The sequence below is a fragment of the Brienomyrus brachyistius genome, unplaced genomic scaffold (assembly GCF_023856365.1).
Source record: "Brienomyrus brachyistius isolate T26 unplaced genomic scaffold, BBRACH_0.4 scaffold72, whole genome shotgun sequence".
NCBI classification, from domain to species: Eukaryota; Metazoa; Chordata; class Actinopteri; order Osteoglossiformes; family Mormyridae; genus Brienomyrus; species Brienomyrus brachyistius.
In genome coordinates, this window is record NW_026042347.1 from 85702 (window position 1) to 106212 (window position 20511).

A 20511-nucleotide genomic window follows, 5' to 3' on the forward strand; every position below is an offset into this window, starting at 1 on the left:
ACACTGACAAACCAGCAGCAGCCTGACACTGACAAACCAGCAGCAGCCTGACACTGACACTGACAAACCAGCAGCAGCCTGACACTGACACTGACAAACCAGCAGCAGCCTGACACTGACACTGACAAACCAGCAGCAGCCTGACACTGACACTGACAAACCAGCAGCAGCCTGACAAACCAGCAGCAGCCTGACAAACCAGCAGCAGCCTGACAAACCAGCAGCAGCCTGACAAAGCAGCACCCTGACCCAGCAGCACCCTGACCCTGACAAAGCAGCACCCTGACCCTGACAAAGCAGCACCCTGACCCTGACAAAGCAGCACCCTGACCCTGACAAAGCAGCAGCCTGACCCTGACAAAGCAGCAGCCTGACCCTGACAAAGCAGCAGCCTGACACTGACAAAGCAGCAGCCTGACACTGACAAAGCAGCAGCCTGACACTGACAAAGCAGCAGCCTGACAAACCAGCAGCAGCCTGACAAACCAGCAGCAGCCTGACAAACCAGCAGCAGCCTGACAAACCAGCAGCCGCCTGACCCTGACAAACCAGCAGCAGCCTGACCCTGACAAACCAGCAGCAGCCTGACCCTGACAAACCAGCAGCACCCTGACAAACCAGCAGCACCCTGACAAACCAGCAGCACCCTGACAAACCAGCAGCAGCCTGACAAACCAGCAGCAGCCTGACAAAGCAGCAGCAGCCTGACAAAGCAGCAGCAGCCTGACAAAGCAGCAGCAGCCTGACAAAGCAGCAGCAGCCTGACAAACCAGCAGCAGCCTGACAAACCAGCAGCAGCCTGACACTGACAAACCAGCAGCAGCCTGACACTGACAAACCAGCAGCAGCCTGACACTGACAAACCAGCAGCAGCCTGACACTGACAAACCAGCAGCAGCCTGACACTGACAAACCAGCAGCAGCCTGACAAACCAGCAGCAGCCTGACAAACCAGCAGCAGCCTGACAAACCAGCAGCAGCCTGACAAACCAGCAGCACCCTGACAAACCAGCAGCACCCTGACAAACCAGCAGCACCCTGACAAACCAGCAGCACCCTGACAAACAAGCAGCACCCTGACAAACAAGCAGCAGCCTGACACTGACAAACCAGCAGCAGCCTGACACTGACAAACCAGCAGCAGCCTGACAAACCAGCAGCAGCCTGACAAACCAGCAGCAGCCTGACACTGACAAACCAGCAGCAGCCTGACACTGACAAACCAGCAGCAGCCTGACACTGACAAACCAGCAGCAGCCTGACACTGACAAACCAGCAGCAGCCTGACACTGACAAACCAGCAGCAGCCTGACACTGACAAACCAGCAGCAGCCTGACACTGACAAACCAGCAGCAGCCTGACACTGACAAACCAGCAGCAGCCTGACACTGACAAACCAGCAGCAGCCTGACACTGACAAACCAGCAGCACCCTGACAAACCAGCAGCACCCTGACAAACCAGCAGCACCCTGACAAACCAGCAGCACCCTGACAAACCAGCAGCACCCTGACAAACCAGCAGCACCCTGACAAACCAGCAGCACCCTGACAAACCAGCAGCAGCCTGACAAACCAGCAGCAGCCTGACAAACCAGCAGCAGCCTGACAAACCAGCAGCAGCCTGACCCTGACAAACCAGCAGCAGCCTGACACTGACAAACCAGCAGCAGCCTGACACTGACAAACCAGCAGCAGCCTGACACTGACAAACCAGCAGCAGCCTGACACTGACAAACCAGCAGCAGCCTGACCCTGACAAACCAGCAGCAGCCTGACCCTGACAAAGCAGCCTGACCCTGACAAACCAGCAGCACCCTGACAAACCAGCAGCACCCTGACAAACCAGCAGCAGCCTGACAAACCAGCAGCAGCCTGACAAACCAGCAGCAGCCTGACAAACCAGCAGCAGCCTGACCCTGACAAACCAGCAGCAGCCTGACCCTGACAAACCAGCAGCACCCTGACAAACCAGCAGCACCCTGACAAACCAGCAGCAGCCTGACAAAGCAGCAGCAGCCTGACAAAGCAGCAGCAGCCTGACAAAGCAGCAGCAGCCTGACAAAGCAGCAGCAGCCTGACAAAGCAGCAGCAGCCTGACAAAGCAGCAGCAGCCTGACAAAGCAGCAGCAGCCTGACAAAGCAGCAGCAGCCTGACAAAGCAGCAGCAGCCTGACAAAGCAGCAGCACCCTGACAAAGCAGCAGCAGCCTGACAAAGCAGCAGCAGCCTGACACTGACAAACCAGCAGCCTGACACTGACAAACCAGCAGCAGCCTGACACTGACAAACCAGCAGCAGCCTGACAAACCAGCAGCCTGACCCTGACAAACCAGCAGCAGCCTGACCCTGACAAACCAGCAGCAGCCTGACCCTGACAAACCAGCAGCAGCCTGACCCTGACAAACCAGCAGCAGCCTGACCCTGACAAACCAGCAGCAGCCTGACCCTGACAAACCAGCAGCAGCCTGACAAACCAGCAGCAGCCTGACAAAGCAGCAGCAGCCTGACAAAGCAGCAGCAGCCTGACAAAGCAGCAGCAGCCTGACACTGACAAAGCAGCAGCCTGACACTGACAAAGCAGCAGCCTGACACTGACAAAGCAGCAGCCTGACACTGACAAAGCAGCAGCCTGACACTGACAAAGCAGCAGCCTGACACTGACAAAGCAGCAGCCTGACAAACCAGCAGCACGACAAACCAGCAGCAGCCTGACACTGACAAACCAGCAGCACCCTGACAAAGCAGCAGCCTGACCCTGACAAACCAGCAGCCTGACCCTGACAAACCAGCAGCAGCCTGACAAACCAGCAGCAGCCTGACAAACCAGCACCCTGACAAAGCAGCAGCCTGACAAAGCAGCAGCCTGACAAAGCAGCAGCCTGACAAAGCAGCACCCTGACAAAGCAGCACCCTGACAAAGCAGCACCCTGACAAAGCAGCACCCTGACAAAGCAGCAGCCTGACACTGACAAAGCAGCAGCCTGACACTGACAAAGCAGCAGCCTGACACTGACAAAGCAGCAGCCTGACACTGACAAAGCAGCAGCCTGACACTGACAAAGCAGCAGCCTGACACTGACAAAGCAGCAGCCTGACAAAGCAGCAGCCTGACAAAGCAGCAGCCTGACAAAGCAGCAGCCTGACACTGACAAAGCAGCAGCCTGACACTGACAAAGTAGCAGCCTGACACTGACAAACCAGCAGCCTGACAAACCAGCAGCCTGACCAACCAGCAGCCTGACCCTGACAAACCAGCAGCAGCCTGACCCTGACAAACCAGCAGCAGCCTGACCCTGACAAACCAGCAGCAGCCTGACCCTGACAAACCAGCAGCAGCCTGACCCTGACAAACCAGCAGCAGCCTGACCCTGACAAACCAGCAGCCTGACAAACCAGCAGCCTGACAAACCAGCAGCCTGACAAACCAGCAGCCTGACAAACCAGCAGCCTGACAAACCAGCAGCCTGACACTGACAAACCAGCAGCCTGACACTGACAAACCAGCAGCCTGACACTGACAAACCAGCAGCCTGACACTGACAAACCAGCAGCCAGACACTGACAAACCAGCAGCCAGACACTGACAAACCAGCAGCCTGACACTGACAAACCAGCAGCCTGACACTGACAAACCAGCAGCCTGACACTGACAAACCAGCAGCCTGACACTGACAAACCAGCAGCCTGACCCTGACAAACCAGCAGCCTGACACTGACAAACCAGCAGCCTGACCCTGACAAAGCAGCAGCCTGACCCTGACAAAGCAGCAGCCTGACCCTGACAAAGCAGCAGCCTGACCCTGACAAAGCAGCACCCTGACAAACCAGCACCCTGACAAAGCAGCAGCAGCCTGACACTGACAAAGCAGCAGCAGCCTGACACTGACAAAGCAGCAGCAGCCTGACCCTGACAAAGCAGCAGCAGCCTGACCCTGACAAAGCAGCAGCAGCCTGACACTGACAAAGCAGCAGCAGCCTGACAAAGCAGCAGCAGCCTGACAAAGCAGCAGCAGCCTGACAAAGCAGCAGCACCCTGACAAAGCAGCAGCACCCTGACAAAGCAGCAGCACCCTGACAAAGCAGCAGCCTGACAAAGCAGCAGCCTGACAAACCAGCAGCAGCCTGACAAACCAGCAGCAGCCTGACACACCAGCAGCAGCCTGACACTGACAAACCAGCAGCAGCCTGACACTGACAAACCAGCAGCAGCCTGACAAACCAGCAGCAGCCTGACAAACCAGCAGCAGCCTGACAAACCAGCAGCAGCCTGACAAACCAGCAGCAGCCTGACCCTGACAAACCAGCAGCAGCCTGACCCTGACAAACCAGCAGCAGCCTGACACTGACAAACCAGCAGCAGCCTGACCCTGACAAACCAGCAGCAGCCTGACCCTGACAAACCAGCAGCAGCCTGACCCTGACAAACCAGCAGCAGCCTGACACTGACAAACCAGCAGCAGCCTGACACTGACAAACCAGCAGCAGCCTGACCCTGACAAACCAGCAGCAGCCTGACCCTGACAAACCAGCAGCAGCCTGACCCTGACAAACCAGCAGCAGCCTGACACTGACAAACCAGCAGCAGCCTGACACTGACAAACCAGCAGCAGCCTGACAAACCAGCAGCAGCCTGACAAACCAGCAGCAGCCTGACAAACCAGCAGCAGCCTGACAAACCAGCAGCAGCCTGACAAACCAGCAGCAGCCTGACAAACCAGCAGAAGCCTGACAAACCAGCAGAAGCCGGACAAACCAGCAGCACCCTGACAAAGCAGCACCCTGACAAACCAGCCTGACACTGACAAACCAGCAGCAGCCTGACACTGACACTGACAAACCAGCAGCAGCCTGACACTGACAAACCAGCAGCAGCCTGACACTGACACTGACAAACCAGCAGCAGCCTGACACTGACACTGACAAACCAGCAGCAGCCTGACACTGACACTGACAAACCAGCAGCAGCCTGACACTGACACTGACAAACCAGCAGCAGCCTGACACTGACACTGACAAACCAGCAGCAGCCTGACAAACCAGCAGCAGCCTGACAAACCAGCAGCAGCCTGACAAACCAGCAGCAGCCTGACAAAGCAGCACCCTGACCCAGCAGCACCCTGACCCTGACAAAGCAGCACCCTGACCCTGACAAAGCAGCACCCAGACCCTGACAAAGCAGCACCCTGACCCTGACAAAGCAGCAGCCTGACCCTGACAAAGCAGCAGCCTGACCCTGACAAAGCAGCAGCCTGACACTGACAAAGCAGCAGCCTGACACTGACAAAGCAGCAGCCTGACACTGACAAACCAGCAGCAGCCTGACAAACCAGCAGCAGCCTGACAAACCAGCAGCCGCCTGACCCTGACAAACCAGCAGCAGCCTGACCCTGACAAACCAGCAGCAGCCTGACCCTGACAAACCAGCAGCAGCCTGACCCTGACAAACCAGCAGCACCCTGACCCTGACAAACCAGCAGCACCCTGACAAACCAGCAGCACCCTGACAAACCAGCAGCAGCCTGACAAAGCAGCAGCAGCCTGACAAAGCAGCAGCAGCCTGACAAAGCAGCAGCAGCCTGACAAAGCAGCAGCAGCCTGACAAACCAGCAGCAGCCTGACAAACCAGCAGCAGCCTGACAAACCAGCAGCAGCCTGACACTGACAAACCAGCAGCAGCCTGACACTGACAAACCAGCAGCAGCCTGACACTGACAAACCAGCAGCAGCCTGACAAACCAGCAGCAGCCTGACAAACCAGCAGCAGCCTGACAAACCAGCAGCAGCCTGACAAACCAGCAGCACCCTGACAAACCAGCAGCACCCTGACAAACCAGCAGCACCCTGACAAACCAGCAGCACCCTGACAAACAAGCAGCAGCCTGACACTGACAAACAAGCAGCAGCCTGACACTGACAAACCAGCAGCAGCCTGACACTGACAAACCAGCAGCAGCCTGACACTGACAAACCAGCAGCAGCCTGACAAAGCAACACCCTGACAAAGCAGCACCCTGACAAAGAAGCAGCCTGACCCTGACAAAGAAGCAGCCTGACAAAGCAGCCTGACCCTGACAAAGAAGCAGCCTGACCCTGACAAAGAAGCAGCCTGACCCTGACAAAGCAGCAGCACCCTGACAAAGCAGCAGCACCCTGACAAAGCAGCAGCAGCCTGACAAAGCAGCAGCAGCCTGACAAAGCAGCAGCCTGACAAAGCAGCAGCAGCCTGACACACCAGCAGCAGCCTGACACTGACAAACCAGCAGCAGCCTGACACTGACAAACCAGCAGCAGCCTGACAAACCAGCAGCAGCCTGACAAACCAGCAGCAGCCTGACCCTGACAAACCAGCAGCAGCCTGACCCTGACAAACCAGCAGCTTGACCCTGACAAACCAGCAGCCTGACCCTGACAAACCAGCAGCAGCCTGACACTGACAAACCAGCAGCAGCCTGACCCTGACAAACCAGCAGCCTGACCCTGACAAACCAGCAGCAGCCTGACACTGACAAACCAGCAGCAGCCTGACACTGACAAACCAGCAGCAGCCTGACACTGACAAACCAGCAGCAGCCTGACACTGACAAACCAGCAGCAGCCTGACACTGACAAACCAGCAGCAGCCTGACACTGACAAACCAGCAGCAGCCTGACAAACCAGCAGCAGCCTGACAAACCAGCATCAGCCTGACAAACCAGCATCAGCCTGACAAACCAGCATCAGCCTGACAAACCAGCAGCCTGACAAACCAGCAGCCTGACAAACCAGCAGCCTGACAAACCAGCAGCCTGACACACCAGCAGCCTGACACACCAGCAGCCTGACACACCAGCAGCCTGACACTGACAAACCAGCAGCAGCCTGACACTGACAAACCAGCAGCAGCCTGACACTGACAAACCAGCAGCAGCCTGACACTGACAAACCAGCAGCACCCTGACAAACCAGCAGCACCCTGACAAACCAGCAGCACCCTGACAAACCAGCAGCAGCCTGACACTGACAAACCAGCAGCAGCCTGACACTGACAAACCAGCAGCAGCCTGACACTGACAAACCAGCAGCAGCCTGACACTGACAAACCAGCAGCAGCCTGACACTGACAAACAAGCAGCACCCTGACACTGACAAACAAGCAGCAGCCTGACAAAGCAGCCTGACACTGACAAAGCAGCAGCAGCCTGACACTGACAAAGCAGCAGCAGCCTGACACTGACAAAGCAGCAGCCTGACACTGACAAACCAGCAGCAGCCTGACAAACCAGCAGCACCCTGACAAACCAGCAGCACCCTGACAAACCAGCAGCACCCTGACAAACCAGCAGCACCCTGACAAACCAGCAGCACCCTGACAAACCAGCAGCAGCCTGACACTGACAAACCAGCAGCAGCCTGACAAAGCAGCCTGACACTGACAAACAAGCAGCAGCCTGACAAAGCAGCCTGACACTGACAAAGCAGCAGCAGCCTGACACTGACAAAGCAGCAGCAGCCTGACACTGACAAAGCAGCAGCCTGACACTGACAAACCAGCAGCAGCCTGACAAACCAGCAGCACCCTGACAAACCAGCAGCACCCTGACAAACCAGCAGCACCCTGACAAACCAGCAGCACCCTGACAAACCAGCAGCACCCTGACAAACCAGCAGCAGCCTGACACTGACAAACCAGCAGCAGCCTGACACTGACAAACCAGCAGCCTGACAAACCAGCAGCCTGACACACCAGCAGCCTAACCCTGACAAACCAGCAGCACCCTGACAAACCAGCAGCACCCTGACAAACCAGCAGCACCCTGACAAACCAGCAGCACCCTGACAAACCAGCAGCACCCTGACAAAGCAGCAGCAGCCTGACACTGACAAAGCAGCAGCAGCCTGACAAAGCAGCAGCAGCCTGACAAAGCAGCAGCAGCCTGACAAAGCAGCAGCAGCCTGACAAAGCAGCAGCAGCCTGACAAAGCAGCAGCAGCCTGACAAAGCAGCAGCAGCCTGACAAAGCAGCAGCCTGACAAACCAGCAGCAGCCTGACACTGACAAACCAGCAGCCTGACCCTGACAAACCAGCAGCCTGACCCTGACAAACCAGCAGCCTGACCCTGACAAACCAGCAGCCTGACCCTGACAAACCAGCAGCCTGACCCTGACAAACCAGCAGCCTGACCCTGACAAACCAGCAGCAGCCTGACCCTGACAAACCAGCAGCAGCCTGACAAACCAGCAGCAGCCTGACAAACCAGCAGCAGCCTGACAAACCAGCAGCAGCCTGACAAACCAGCAGCAGCCTGACAAACCAGCAGCAGCCTGACACTGACAAACCAGCAGCAGCCTGACACTGACAAACCAGCAGCAGCCTGACACTGACAAACCAGCAGCCTGACAAACCAGCAGCCTGACAAACCAGCAGCCTGACAAACCAGCAGCCTGACAAACCAGCAGCCTGACAAACCAGCAGCCTGACAAAGCAGCAGCCTGACCCTGACAAAGCAGCAGCCTGACCCTGACAAAGCAGCAGCCTGACCCTGACAAAGCAGCAGCCTGACCCTGACAAAGCAGCAGCCTGACCCTGACAAAGCAGCAGCCTGACAAAGCAGCAGCCTGACAAACCAGCAGCCTGACAAACCAGCAGCCTGACAAACCAGCAGCCTGACAAACCAGCAGCCTGACAAACCAGCAGCAGCCTGACAAACCAGCAGCAGCCTGACAAACCAGCAGCAGCCTGACAAACCAGCAGCAGCCTGACACTGACAAACCAGCACCAGCCTGACACTGACAAACCAGCACCAGCCTGACAAACCAGCAGCAGCCTGACAAACCAGCAGCAGCCTGACAAAGCAGCAGCAGCCTGACAAAGCAGCAGCAGCCTGACAAAGCAGCAGCCTGACACTGACAAAGCAGCAGCCTGACACTGACAAACCAGCAGCAGCCTGACAAACCAGCAGCAGCCTGACAAACCAGCAGCAGCCTGACAAACCAGCAGCAGCCTGACAAACCAGAAGCAGCCTGACAAACCAGCAGCAGCCTGACAAACCAGCAGCCTGACAAAGCAGCAGCCTGACAAAGCAGCACCCTGACAAAGCAGCACCCTGACAAAGCAGCACCCTGACAAAGCAGCACCCTGACAAAGCAGCAGCCTGACAAAGCAGCAGCCTGACAAAGCAGCAGCCTGACACTGACAAAGCAGCAGCCTGACACTGACAAAGCAGCAGCCTGACACTGACAAAGCAGCAGCCTGACACTGACAAAGCAGCAGCCTGACAAAGCAGCAGCCTGACAAAGCAGCAGCCTGACAAAGCAGCAGCCTGACACTGACAAAGCAGCAGCCTGACACTGACAAACCAGCAGCACCCTGACACTGACAAACAAGCAGCACCCTGACACTGACAAACAAGCAGCACCCTGACACTGACAAACAAGCAGCAGCCTGACAAAGCAGCCTGACACTGACAAAGCAGCAGCAGCCTGACACTGACAAAGCAGCAGCAGCCTGACAAACCAGCAGCAGCCTGACAAACCAGCAGCAGCCTGACAAACCAGCAGCAGCCTGACAAACCAGCAGCAGCCTGACAAACCAGCAGCAGCCTGACAAAGCAGCACCACCCTGACAAAGCAGCACCACCCTGACAAACCAGCAGCAGCCTGACACTGACAAACCAGCAGCAGCCTGACACTGACAAACCAGCAGCACCCTGACAAACCAGCAGCACCCTGACAAACCAGCAGCACCCTGACAAACCAGCAGCACCCTGACAAACCAGCAGCACCCTGACAAACCAGCAGCACCCTGACAAACCAGCAGCACCCTGACAAACCAGCAGCACCCTGACAAACCAGCAGCACCCTGACAAACAAGCAGCACCCTGACAAACAAGCAGCACCCTGACAAACCAGCAGCACCCTGACAAACCAGCAGCACCCTGACAAACCAGCAGCACCCTGACAAACCAGCAGCAGCCTGACACTGACAAACCAGCAGCAGCCTGACACTGACAAACCAGCAGCCTGACAAACCAGCAGCCTGACACACCAGCAGCCTAACCCTGACAAACCAGCAGCACCCTGACAAACCAGCAGCACCCTGACAAACCAGCAGCACCCTGACAAAGCAGCAGCACCCTGACAAAGCAGCAGCAGCCTGACAAAGCAGCAGCAGCCTGACAAAGCAGCAGCAGCCTGACAAAGCAGCAGCAGCCTGACAAAGCAGCAGCAGCCTGACAAAGCAGCAGCCTGACAAACCAGCAGCAGCCTGACAAACCAGCAGCAGCCTGACACTGACAAACCAGCAAACTGACCCTGACAAACCAGCAGCCTGACCCTGACAAACCAGCAGCCTGACCCTGACAAACCAGCAGCCTGACCCTGACAAACCAGCAGCAGCCTGACCCTGACAAACCAGCAGCAGCCTGACAAACCAGCAGCAGCCTGACAAACCAGCAGCAGCCTGACAAACCAGCAGCAGCCTGACAAACCAGCAGCAGCCTGACACTGACAAACCAGCAGCAGCCTGACACTGACAAACCAGCAGCCTGACAAACCAGCAGCCTGACAAACCAGCAGCCTGACAAACCAGCAGCCTGACAAAGCAGCAGCCTGACCCTGACAAAGCAGCAGCCTGACCCTGACAAAGCAGCAGCCTGACCCTGACAAAGCAGCAGCCTGACAAACCAGCAGCCTGACAAACCAGCAGCCTGACAAACCAGCAGCCTGACAAACCAGCAGCAGCCTGACAAACCAGCAGCAGCCTGACAAACCAGCAGCAGCCTGACAAACCAGCAGCAGCCTGACAAACCAGCAGCAGCCTGACACTGACAAACCAGCAGCAGCCTGACACTGACAAACCAGCACCAGCCTGACAAACCAGCAGCAGCCTGACAAACCAGCAGCAGCCTGACAAACCAGCAGCAGCCTGACAAACCAGCAGCAGCCTGACAAAGCAGCAGCCTGACACTGACAAAGCAGCAGCCTGACACTGACAAACCAGCAGCAGCCTGACAAACCAGCAGCAGCCTGACAAACCAGCAGCAGCCTGACAAACCAGAAGCAGCCTGACAAACCAGCAGCAGCCTGACAAACCAGCAGCCTGACAAAGCAGCACCCTGACAAAGCAGCACCCTGACAAAGCAGCACCCTGACAAAGCAGCAGCCTGACAAAGCAGCAGCCTGACAAAGCAGCAGCCTGACAAAGCAGCAGCCTGACAAAGCAGCAGCCTGACACTGACAAAGCAGCAGCCTGACACTGACAAAGCAGCAGCCTGACACTGACAAAGCAGCAGCCTGACACTGACAAAGCAGCAGCCTGACAAAGCAGCAGCCTGACAAAGCAGCAGCCTGACAAAGCAGCAGCCTGACAAACCAGCAGCCTGACACTGACAAACCAGCAGCACCCTGACAAACCAGCAGCACCCTGACAAACCAGCAGCACCCTGACAAACCAGCAGCACCCTGACAAACCAGCAGCACCCTGACAAACCAGCAGCACCCTGACAAACCAGCAGCACCCTGACAAACAAGCAGCACCCTGACAAACAAGCAGCACCCTGACAAACAAGCAGCACCCTGACAAACAAGCAGCACCCTGACAAACAAGCAGCACCCTGACAAACAAGCAGCACCCTGACAAACAAGCAGCACCCTGACAAACCAGCAGCACCCTGACAAACCAGCAGCACCCTGACAAACCAGCAGCAGCCTGACAAACCAGCAGCAGCCTGACACTGACAAACCAGCAGCAGCCTGACACTGACAAAGCAGCAGCCTGACACTGACAAAGCAGCAGCCTGACACTGACAAAGCAGCAGCCTGACACTGACAAAGCAGCAGCCTGACAAAGCAGCAGCCTGACAAAGCAGCAGCCTGACAAAGCAGCAGCCTGACAAAGCAGCAGCCTGACACTGACAAAGCAGCAGCCTGACACTGACAAACCAGCAGCCTGACACTGACAAACAAGCAGCACCCTGACACTGACAAACAAGCAGCACCCTGACACTGACAAACAAGCAGCAGCCTGACACTGACAAACCAGCAGCAGCCTGACACTGACAAACCAGCAGCACCCTGACAAACCAGCAGCACCCTGACAAACAAGCAGCACCCTGACAAACAAGCAGCACCCTGACAAACAAGCAGCACCCTGACAAACAAGCAGCACCCTGACAAACAAGCAGCACCCTGACAAACCAGCAGCAGCCTGACAAACCAGCAGCAGCCTGACAAACCAGCAGCAGCCTGACAAACCAGCAGCAGCCTGACAAACCAGCAGCACCCTGACAAACCAGCAGCACCCTGACAAACCAGCAGCACCCTGACAAACAAGCAGCACCCTGACAAACAAGCAGCACCCTGACAAACAAGCAGCACCCTGACAAAGCAGCAGCAGCCTGACACACCAGCAGCAGCCTGACACACCAGCAGCAGCCTGACAAACCAGCAGCAGCCTGACAAACCAGCAGCAGCCTGACAAACCAGCAGCAGCCTGACAAACCAGCAGCAGCCTGACACTGACAAAGTACCCTGACAAAGCAGCACCCTGACAAAGCAGCACCCTGACAAAGCAGCAGCAGCCTGACACTGACAAACCAGCAGCAGCCTGACACTGACAAACCAGCAGCAGCCTGACACTGACAAACCAGCAGCAGCCTGACACTGACAAACCAGCAGCACCCTGACAAACCAGCACCCTGACAAAGCAGCAGCCTGACCCTGACAAACCAGCACCCTGACAAAGCAGCAGCCTGACACTGACAAAGCAGCAGCCTGACACTGACAAAGCAGCACCCTGACAAACAAGCAGCACCCTGACAAACCAGCAGCAGCCTGACAAACCAGCAGCAGCCTGACAAACCAGCAGCAGCCTGACAAACCAGCAGCAGCCTGACAAACCAGCAGCACCCTGACAAACCAGCAGCACCCTGACCCTGACAAACAAGCAGCCTGACCCTGACAAACCAGCAGCAGCCTGACAAACAAGCAGCAGCCTGACAAACAAGCAGCAGCCTGACAAACAAGCAGCAGCCTGACAAAGCAGCAGCACCCTGACAAACCAGCAGCACCCTGACAAACCAGCAGCACCCTGACAAACCAGCAGCACCCTGACAAACCAGCAGCACCCTGACCCTGACAAACAAGCAGCCTGACCCTGACAAACCAGCAGCAGCCTGACAAACAAGCAGCAGCCTGACAAACAAGCAGCAGCCTGACAAACAAGCAGCAGCCTGACCCTGACAAAGCAGCAGCCTGACCCTGACAAAGCAGCAGCCTGACAAAGCAGCCTGACACTGACAAAGCAGCCTGACACTGACAAAGCAGCCTGACACTGACAAAGCAGCCTGACACTGACAAAGCAGCAGCAGCCTGACACTGACAAAGCAGCAGCAGCCTGACACTGACAAAGCAGCAGCCTGACACTGACAAACCAGCAGCCTGACACTGACAAAGCAGCAGCCTGACAAAGCAGCAGCCTGACAAAGCAGCAGCCTGACAAAGCAGCAGCCTGACAAAGCAGCAGCCTGACAAAGCAGCAGCCTGACAAAGCAGCAGCCTGACAAAGCAGCAGCCTGACAAAGCAGCAGCCTGACAAAGCAGCAGCCTGACAAAGCAGCAGCCTGACAAAGCAGCAGCCTGACACTGACAAAGCAGCAGCCTGACACTGACAAAGCAGCAGCACCCTGACAAACCAGCAGCAGCCTGACAAACCAGCAGCAGCCTGACAAACCAGCAGCAGCCTGACAAACCAGCAGCCTGACAAAGCAGCAGCCTGACAAAGCAGCAGCCTGACAAAGCAGCAGCCTGACAAAGCAGCAGCCTGACACTGACAAAGCAGCAGCCTGACACTGACAAAGCAGCAGCCTGACACTGACAAAGCAGCAGCCTGACACTGACAAACCAGCAGCCTGACACTGACAAACAAGCAGCACCCTGACACTGACAAACAAGCAGCACCCTGACAAAGCAGCAGCAGCCTGACACTGACAAACCAGCAGCCTGACACTGACAAACCAGCAGCCTGACACTGACAAACCAGCAGCCTGACACTGACAAACAAGCAGCACCCTGACACTGACAAACAAGCAGCACCCTGACAAAGCAGCAGCAGCCTGACACTGACAAAGCAGCAGCAGCCTGACACTGACAAACCAGCACCAGCCTGACAAACCAGCACCAGCCTGACAAACCAGCACCCGCCTGACAAACCAGCAGCAGCCTGACCCTGACAAACCAGCAGCAGCCTGACCCTGACAAACCAGCAGCAGCCTGACCCTGACAAACCAGCAGCAGCCTGACCCTGACAAACCAGCAGCAGCCTGACCCTGACAAACCAGCAGCAGCCTGACCCTGACAAACCAGCAGCAGCCTGACCCTGACAAACCAGCAGCAGCCTGACCCTGACAAACCAGCAGCAGCCTGACCCTGACAAACCAGCAGCAGCCTGACACTGACAAAGCAGCACCAGCCTGACAAAGCAGCCTGACAAAGCAGCAGCACCCTGACACTGACAAAGCAGCAGCACCCTGACACTGACAAAGCAGCAGCACCCTGACACTGACAAAGCAGCAGCACCCTGACACTGACAAAGCAGCAGCACCCTGACACTGACAAAGCAGCAGCACCCTGACACTGACAAACCAGCAGCAGCACCCTGACAAACCAGCAGCAGCCTGACAAACCAGCAGCAGCCTGACAAACCAGCAGCAGCCTGACAAACCAGCAGCAGCCTGACAAACCAGCAGCAGCCTGACAAACCAGCAGCAGCCTGACACTGACAAACCAGCAGCAGCCTGACACTGACAAACCAGCAGCAGCCTGACAAACCAGCAGCAGCCTGACAAACCAGCAGCCTGACACTGACAAAGCAGCAGCCTGACACTGACAAAGCAGCAGCCTGACACTGACAAAGCAGCAGCAGCCTGACACTGACAAAGCAGCAGCAGCCTGACACTGACAAAGCAGCAGCAGCCTGACACTGACAAACCAGCAGCAGCCTGACACTGACAAACCAGCAGCAGCCTGACACTGACAAACCAGCAGCAGCCTGACACTGACAAACCAGCAGCAGCCTGACACTGACAAACCAGCAGCAGCCTGACAAACCAGCAGCAGCCTGACAAACCAGCAGCAGCCTGACAAACCAGCAGCAGCCTGACAAAGCAGCAGCAGCCTGACAAAGAAGCAGCAGCCTGACAAAGCAGCAGCAGCCTGACAAAGCAGCAGCAGCCTGACAAAGCAGCAGCAGCCTGACAAAGCAGCAGCAGCCTGACAAAGCAGCAGCAGCCTGACAAAGCAGCAGCAGCCTGACAAAGCAGCAGCAGCCTGACAAAGCAGCAGCAGCCTGACAAAGCAGCAGCACCCTGACAAAGCAGCAGCACCCTGACAAAGCAGCAGCACCCTGACAAAGCAGCACCCTGACAAAGCAGCACCCTGACACTGACAAACAAGCAGCACCCTGACACTGACAAACAAGCAGCACCCTGACACTGACAAACAAGCAGCACCCTGACACTGACAAACAAGCAGCACCCTGACACTGACAAACAAGCAGCAGCCTGACACTGACAAACAAGCAGCAGCCTGACACTGACAAACAAGCAGCAGCCTGACACTGACAAACAAGCAGCAGCCTGACACTGACAAACAAGCAGCAGCCTGACACTGACAAACAAGCAGCAGCCTGACACTGACAAACCAGCAGCAGCCTGACACTGACAAACCAGCAGCAGCCTGACACTGACAAACCAGCAGCAGCCTGACACTGACAAACCAGCAGCAGCCTGACACTGACAAACCAGCAGCAGCCTGACCCTGACAAACCAGCAGCAGCCTGACAAACCACCAGCAGCCTGACAAACCACCAGCAGCCTGACAAACCACCAGCAGCCTGACAAACCACCAGCAGCCTGACAAACCACCAGCAGCCTGACAAACCACCAGCAGCCTGACAAACCACCAGCAGCAGCCTGACAAACCACCAGCAGCAGCCTGACAAACCACCAGCAGCACCCTGACAAACCACCAGCAGCACCCTGACAAACCAGCAGCACCCTGACAAACAAGCAGCACCCTGACAAACAAGCAGCACCCTGACAAACAAGCAGCACCCTGACAAACAAGCAGCACCCTGACAAACAAGCAGCACCCTGACAAACAAGCAGCACCCTGACAAACAAGCAGCACCCTGACAAACAAGCAGCACCCTGACAAACAAGCAGCAGCCTGACAAACAAGCAGCAGCCTGACACACCAGCAGCAGCCTGACAAACCAGCAGCAGCCTGACACTGACAAACCAGCAGCAGCCTGACACTGACAAACCAGCAGCAGCCTGACACTGACAAACCAGCAGCAGCCTGACACTGACAAACCAGCAGCAGCCTGACACTGACAAACCAGCAGCAGCCTGACACTGACAAACCAGCAGCAGCCTGACAAAGCAGCAGCAGCCAGACAAAGCAGCAGCAGCCTGACAAAGCAGCAGCAGCCTGACAAAGCAGCAGCAGCCTGACAAAGCAGCAGCCTGACAAAGCAGCAGCCTGACAAAGCAGCAGCCTGACAAAGCAGCAGCCTGACAAAGCAGCAGCCTGACACTGACAAACAAGCAGCAGCCTGACACTGACAAACAAGCAGCAGCCTGACACTGACAAACAAGCAGCAGCCTGACACTGACAAACAAGCAGCAGCCTGACACTGACAAACAAGCAGCAGCCTGACACTGACAAACCAGCAGCAGCCTGACACTGACAAACCAGCAGCAGCCTGACACTGACAAAGCAGCAGCAGCCTGACCCTGACAAAGCAGCAGCAGCCTGACAAAGCAGCAGCAGCCTGACAAAGCAGCAGCACCCTGACAAAGCAGCAGCACCCTGACAAAGCAGCAGCAGCCTGACAAAGCAGCAGCAGCCTGACAAAGCAGCAGCAGCCTGACAAAGCAGCAGCCTGACAAAGCAGCAGCCTGACAAAGCAGCAGCCTGACAAAGCAGCAGCCTGACCCTGACAAAGCAGCAGCCTGACCCTGACAAAGCAGCAGCCTGACCCTGACAAAGCAGCAGCCTGACAAAGCAGCAGCCTGACAAAGCAGCAGCCTGACAAAGCAGCAGCCTGACAAAGCAGCAGCCTGACAAAGCAGCAGCCTGACAAAGCAGCAGCCTGACAAAGCAGCAGCCTGACAAACCAGCAGCCTGACAAACCAGCAGCCTGACAAACCAGCAGCCTGACAAACCAGCAGCCTGACACTGACAAACCAGCAGCCTGACACTGACAAACCAGCAGCCTGACACTGACAAACCAGCAGCAGCCTGACACTGACAAACCAGCAGCAGCCTGACACTGACAAACCAGCAGCAGCCTGACACTGACAAACCAGCAGCAGCCTGACACTGACAAACCAGCAGCAGCCTGACAAACCAGCAGCAGCCTGACAAAGCAGCACCCTGACAAAGCAGCACCCTGACAAAGCAGCAGCCTGACACTGACAAAGCAGCAGCCTGACACTGACAAAGCAGCAGCCTGACACTGACAAAGCAGCAGCCTGACACTGACAAAGCAGCAGCCTGACACAGCAGCAGCCTGTCACAGCAGCAGCCTGACACAGCAGCAGCCTGACACAGCAGCAGCCTGACACAGCAGCAGCCTGACAAAGCAGCAGCCTGACAAAGCAGCAGCCTGACAAAGCAGCAGCCTGACAAAGCAGCAGCCTGACAAAGCAGCAGCCTGACAAAGCAGCACCCTGACACTGACAAAGCAGCACCCTGACACTGACAAAGCAGCAGCCTGACACTGACAAACAAGCAGCACCCTGACACTGACAAACAAGCAGCACCCTGACACTGACAAACAAGCAGCACCCTGACAAACAAGCAGCACCCTGACAAACAAGCAGCACCCTGACAAAGCAGCAGCAGCCTGACAAAGCAGCAGCAGCCTGACAAAGCAGCAGCAGCCTGACAAAGCAGCAGCAGCCTGACAAAGCAGCAGCAGCCTGACAAAGCAGCAGCAGCCTGACAAAGCAGCAGCAGCCTGACAAAGCAGCAGCAGCCTGACAAAGCAGCACCCTGACAAAGCAGCACCACCCTGACAAAGCAGCACCACCCTGACAAAGCAGCACCACCCTGACAAACCAGCACCACACTGAAAAAGCAGCAGCACGACACTGACAAACCAGCAGCACGACACTGACAAACCAGCAGCAGCCTGACAAACCAGCAGCAGCCTGACAAACCAGCAGCAGCCTGACAAACCAGCACCCGCCTGACCCTGACAAACCAGCACCCGCCTGACCCTGACAAACCAGCACCCGCCTGACCCTGACAAACCAGCACCCGCCTGACCCTGACAAACCAGCACCCGCCTGACCCTGACAAACCAGCACCCGCCTGACCCTGACAAACCAGCAGCAGCCTGACCCTGACAAACCAGCAGCAGCCTGACCCTGACAAACCAGCAGCAGCCTGACCCTGACAAACCAGCAGCAGCCTGACCCTGACAAACCAGCAGCAGCCTGACCCTGACAAACCAGCAGCAGCCTGACCCTGACAAACCAGCAGCAGCCTGACCCTGACAAACCAGCAGCAGCCTGACCCTGACAAACCAGCAGCAGCCTGACCCTGACAAACCAGCAGCAGCCTGACCCTGACAAACCAGCAGCAGCCTGACCCTGACAAACCAGCAGCAGCCTGACCCTGACAAACCAGCAGCAGCCTGACCCTGACAAACCAGCAGCAGCCTGACCCTGACAAACCAGCAGCAGCCTGACCCTGACAAACCAGCAGCAGCCTGACCCTGACAAACCAGCAGCAGCCTGACCCTGACAAACCAGCAGCAGCCTGACCCTGACAAACCAGCAGCAGCCTGACCCTGACAAACCAGCAGCAGCCTGACCCTGACAAACCAGCAGCAGCCTGACCCTGACAAACCAGCAGCAGCCTGACCCTGACAAACCAGCAGCAGCCTGACCCTGACAAAGCAGCAGCAGCCTGACCCTGACAAAGCAGCAGCAGCCTGACCCTGACAAAGCAGCACCAGCCTGACACTGACAAAGCAGCACCAGCCTGACACTGACAAAGCAGCACCAGCCTGACACTGACAAAGCAGCACCAGCCTGACACTGACAAAGCAGCACCAGCCTGACACTGACAAAGCAGCACCAGCCTGACACTGACAAAGCAGCACCAGCCTGACAAAGCAGCACCAGCCTGACAAACAAGCAGCACCCTGACAAACAAGCAGCACCCTGACAAACAAGCAGCACCCTGACAAACAAGCAGCACCCTGACAAACAAGCAGCACCCTGACAAACAAGCAGCACCCTGACAAACAAGCAGCACCCTGACAAACCAGCAGCAGCCTGACAAACCAGCAGCAGCCTGACAAACCAGCAGCAGCCTGACAAACCAGCAGCACCCTGACAAACCAGCAGCAGCCTGACAAACCAGCAGCAGCCTGACAAACCAGCAGCAGCCTGACAAACCAGCAGCACCCTGACAAACCAGCAGCACCCTGACAAAGCAGCACCCTGACAAACCAGCAGCAGCCTGACACTGACAAACCAGCAGCAGCCTGACACTGACAAACCAGCAGCACCCTGACAAAGCAGCAGCCTGACACTGACAAAGCAGCAGCCTGACAAAGCAGCACCCTGACAAAGCAGCACCCTGACAAAGCAGCACCCTGACAAACCAGCAGCAGCCTGACACTGACAAACCAGCAGCAGCCTGACACTGACAAAGCAGCAGCCTGACACTGACAAACCAGCAGCAGCCTGACACTGACAAACCAGCAGCAGCCTGACACTGACAAAGCAGCAGCCTGACCCTGACAAAGCAGCAGCCTGACCCTGACAAAGCAGCAGCCTGACCCTGACAAAGCAGCACCCTGACAAAGCAGCACCCTGACAAAGCAGCAGCCTGACAAAGCAGCAGCCTGACAAAGCACCCTGACACTGACAAACAAGCAGCAGCCTGACACTGACAAACAAGCAGCAGCCTGACACTGACAAACAAGCAGCAGCCTGACACTGACAAACAAGCAGCAGCCTGACACTGACAAACAAGCAGCAGCCTGACACTGACAAACAAGCAGCAGCCTGACACTGACAAACAAGCAGCAGCCTGACACTGACAAACAAGCAGCAGCCTGACACTGACAAACCAGCAGCAGCCTGACACTGACAAACCAGCAGCAGCCTGACACTGACAAACCAGCAGCAGCCTGACACTGACAAACCAGCAGCAGCCTGACACTGACAAACCAGCAGCAGCCTGACACTGACAAACCAGCAGCAGCCTGACACTGACAAACCAGCAGCAGCCTGACACTGACAAACCAGCAGCAGCCTGACACTGACAAACCAGCAGCAGCCTGACAAACCAGCAGCAGCCTCACAAACCAGCAGCAGCCTGACAAACCAGCAGCAGCCTGACAAACCAGCAGCAGCCTGACAAACCAGCAGCCTGACAAACCAGCAGCAGCCTGACAAACCAGCAGCAGCCTGACAAACCAGCAGCAGCCTGACCCTGACAAACCAGC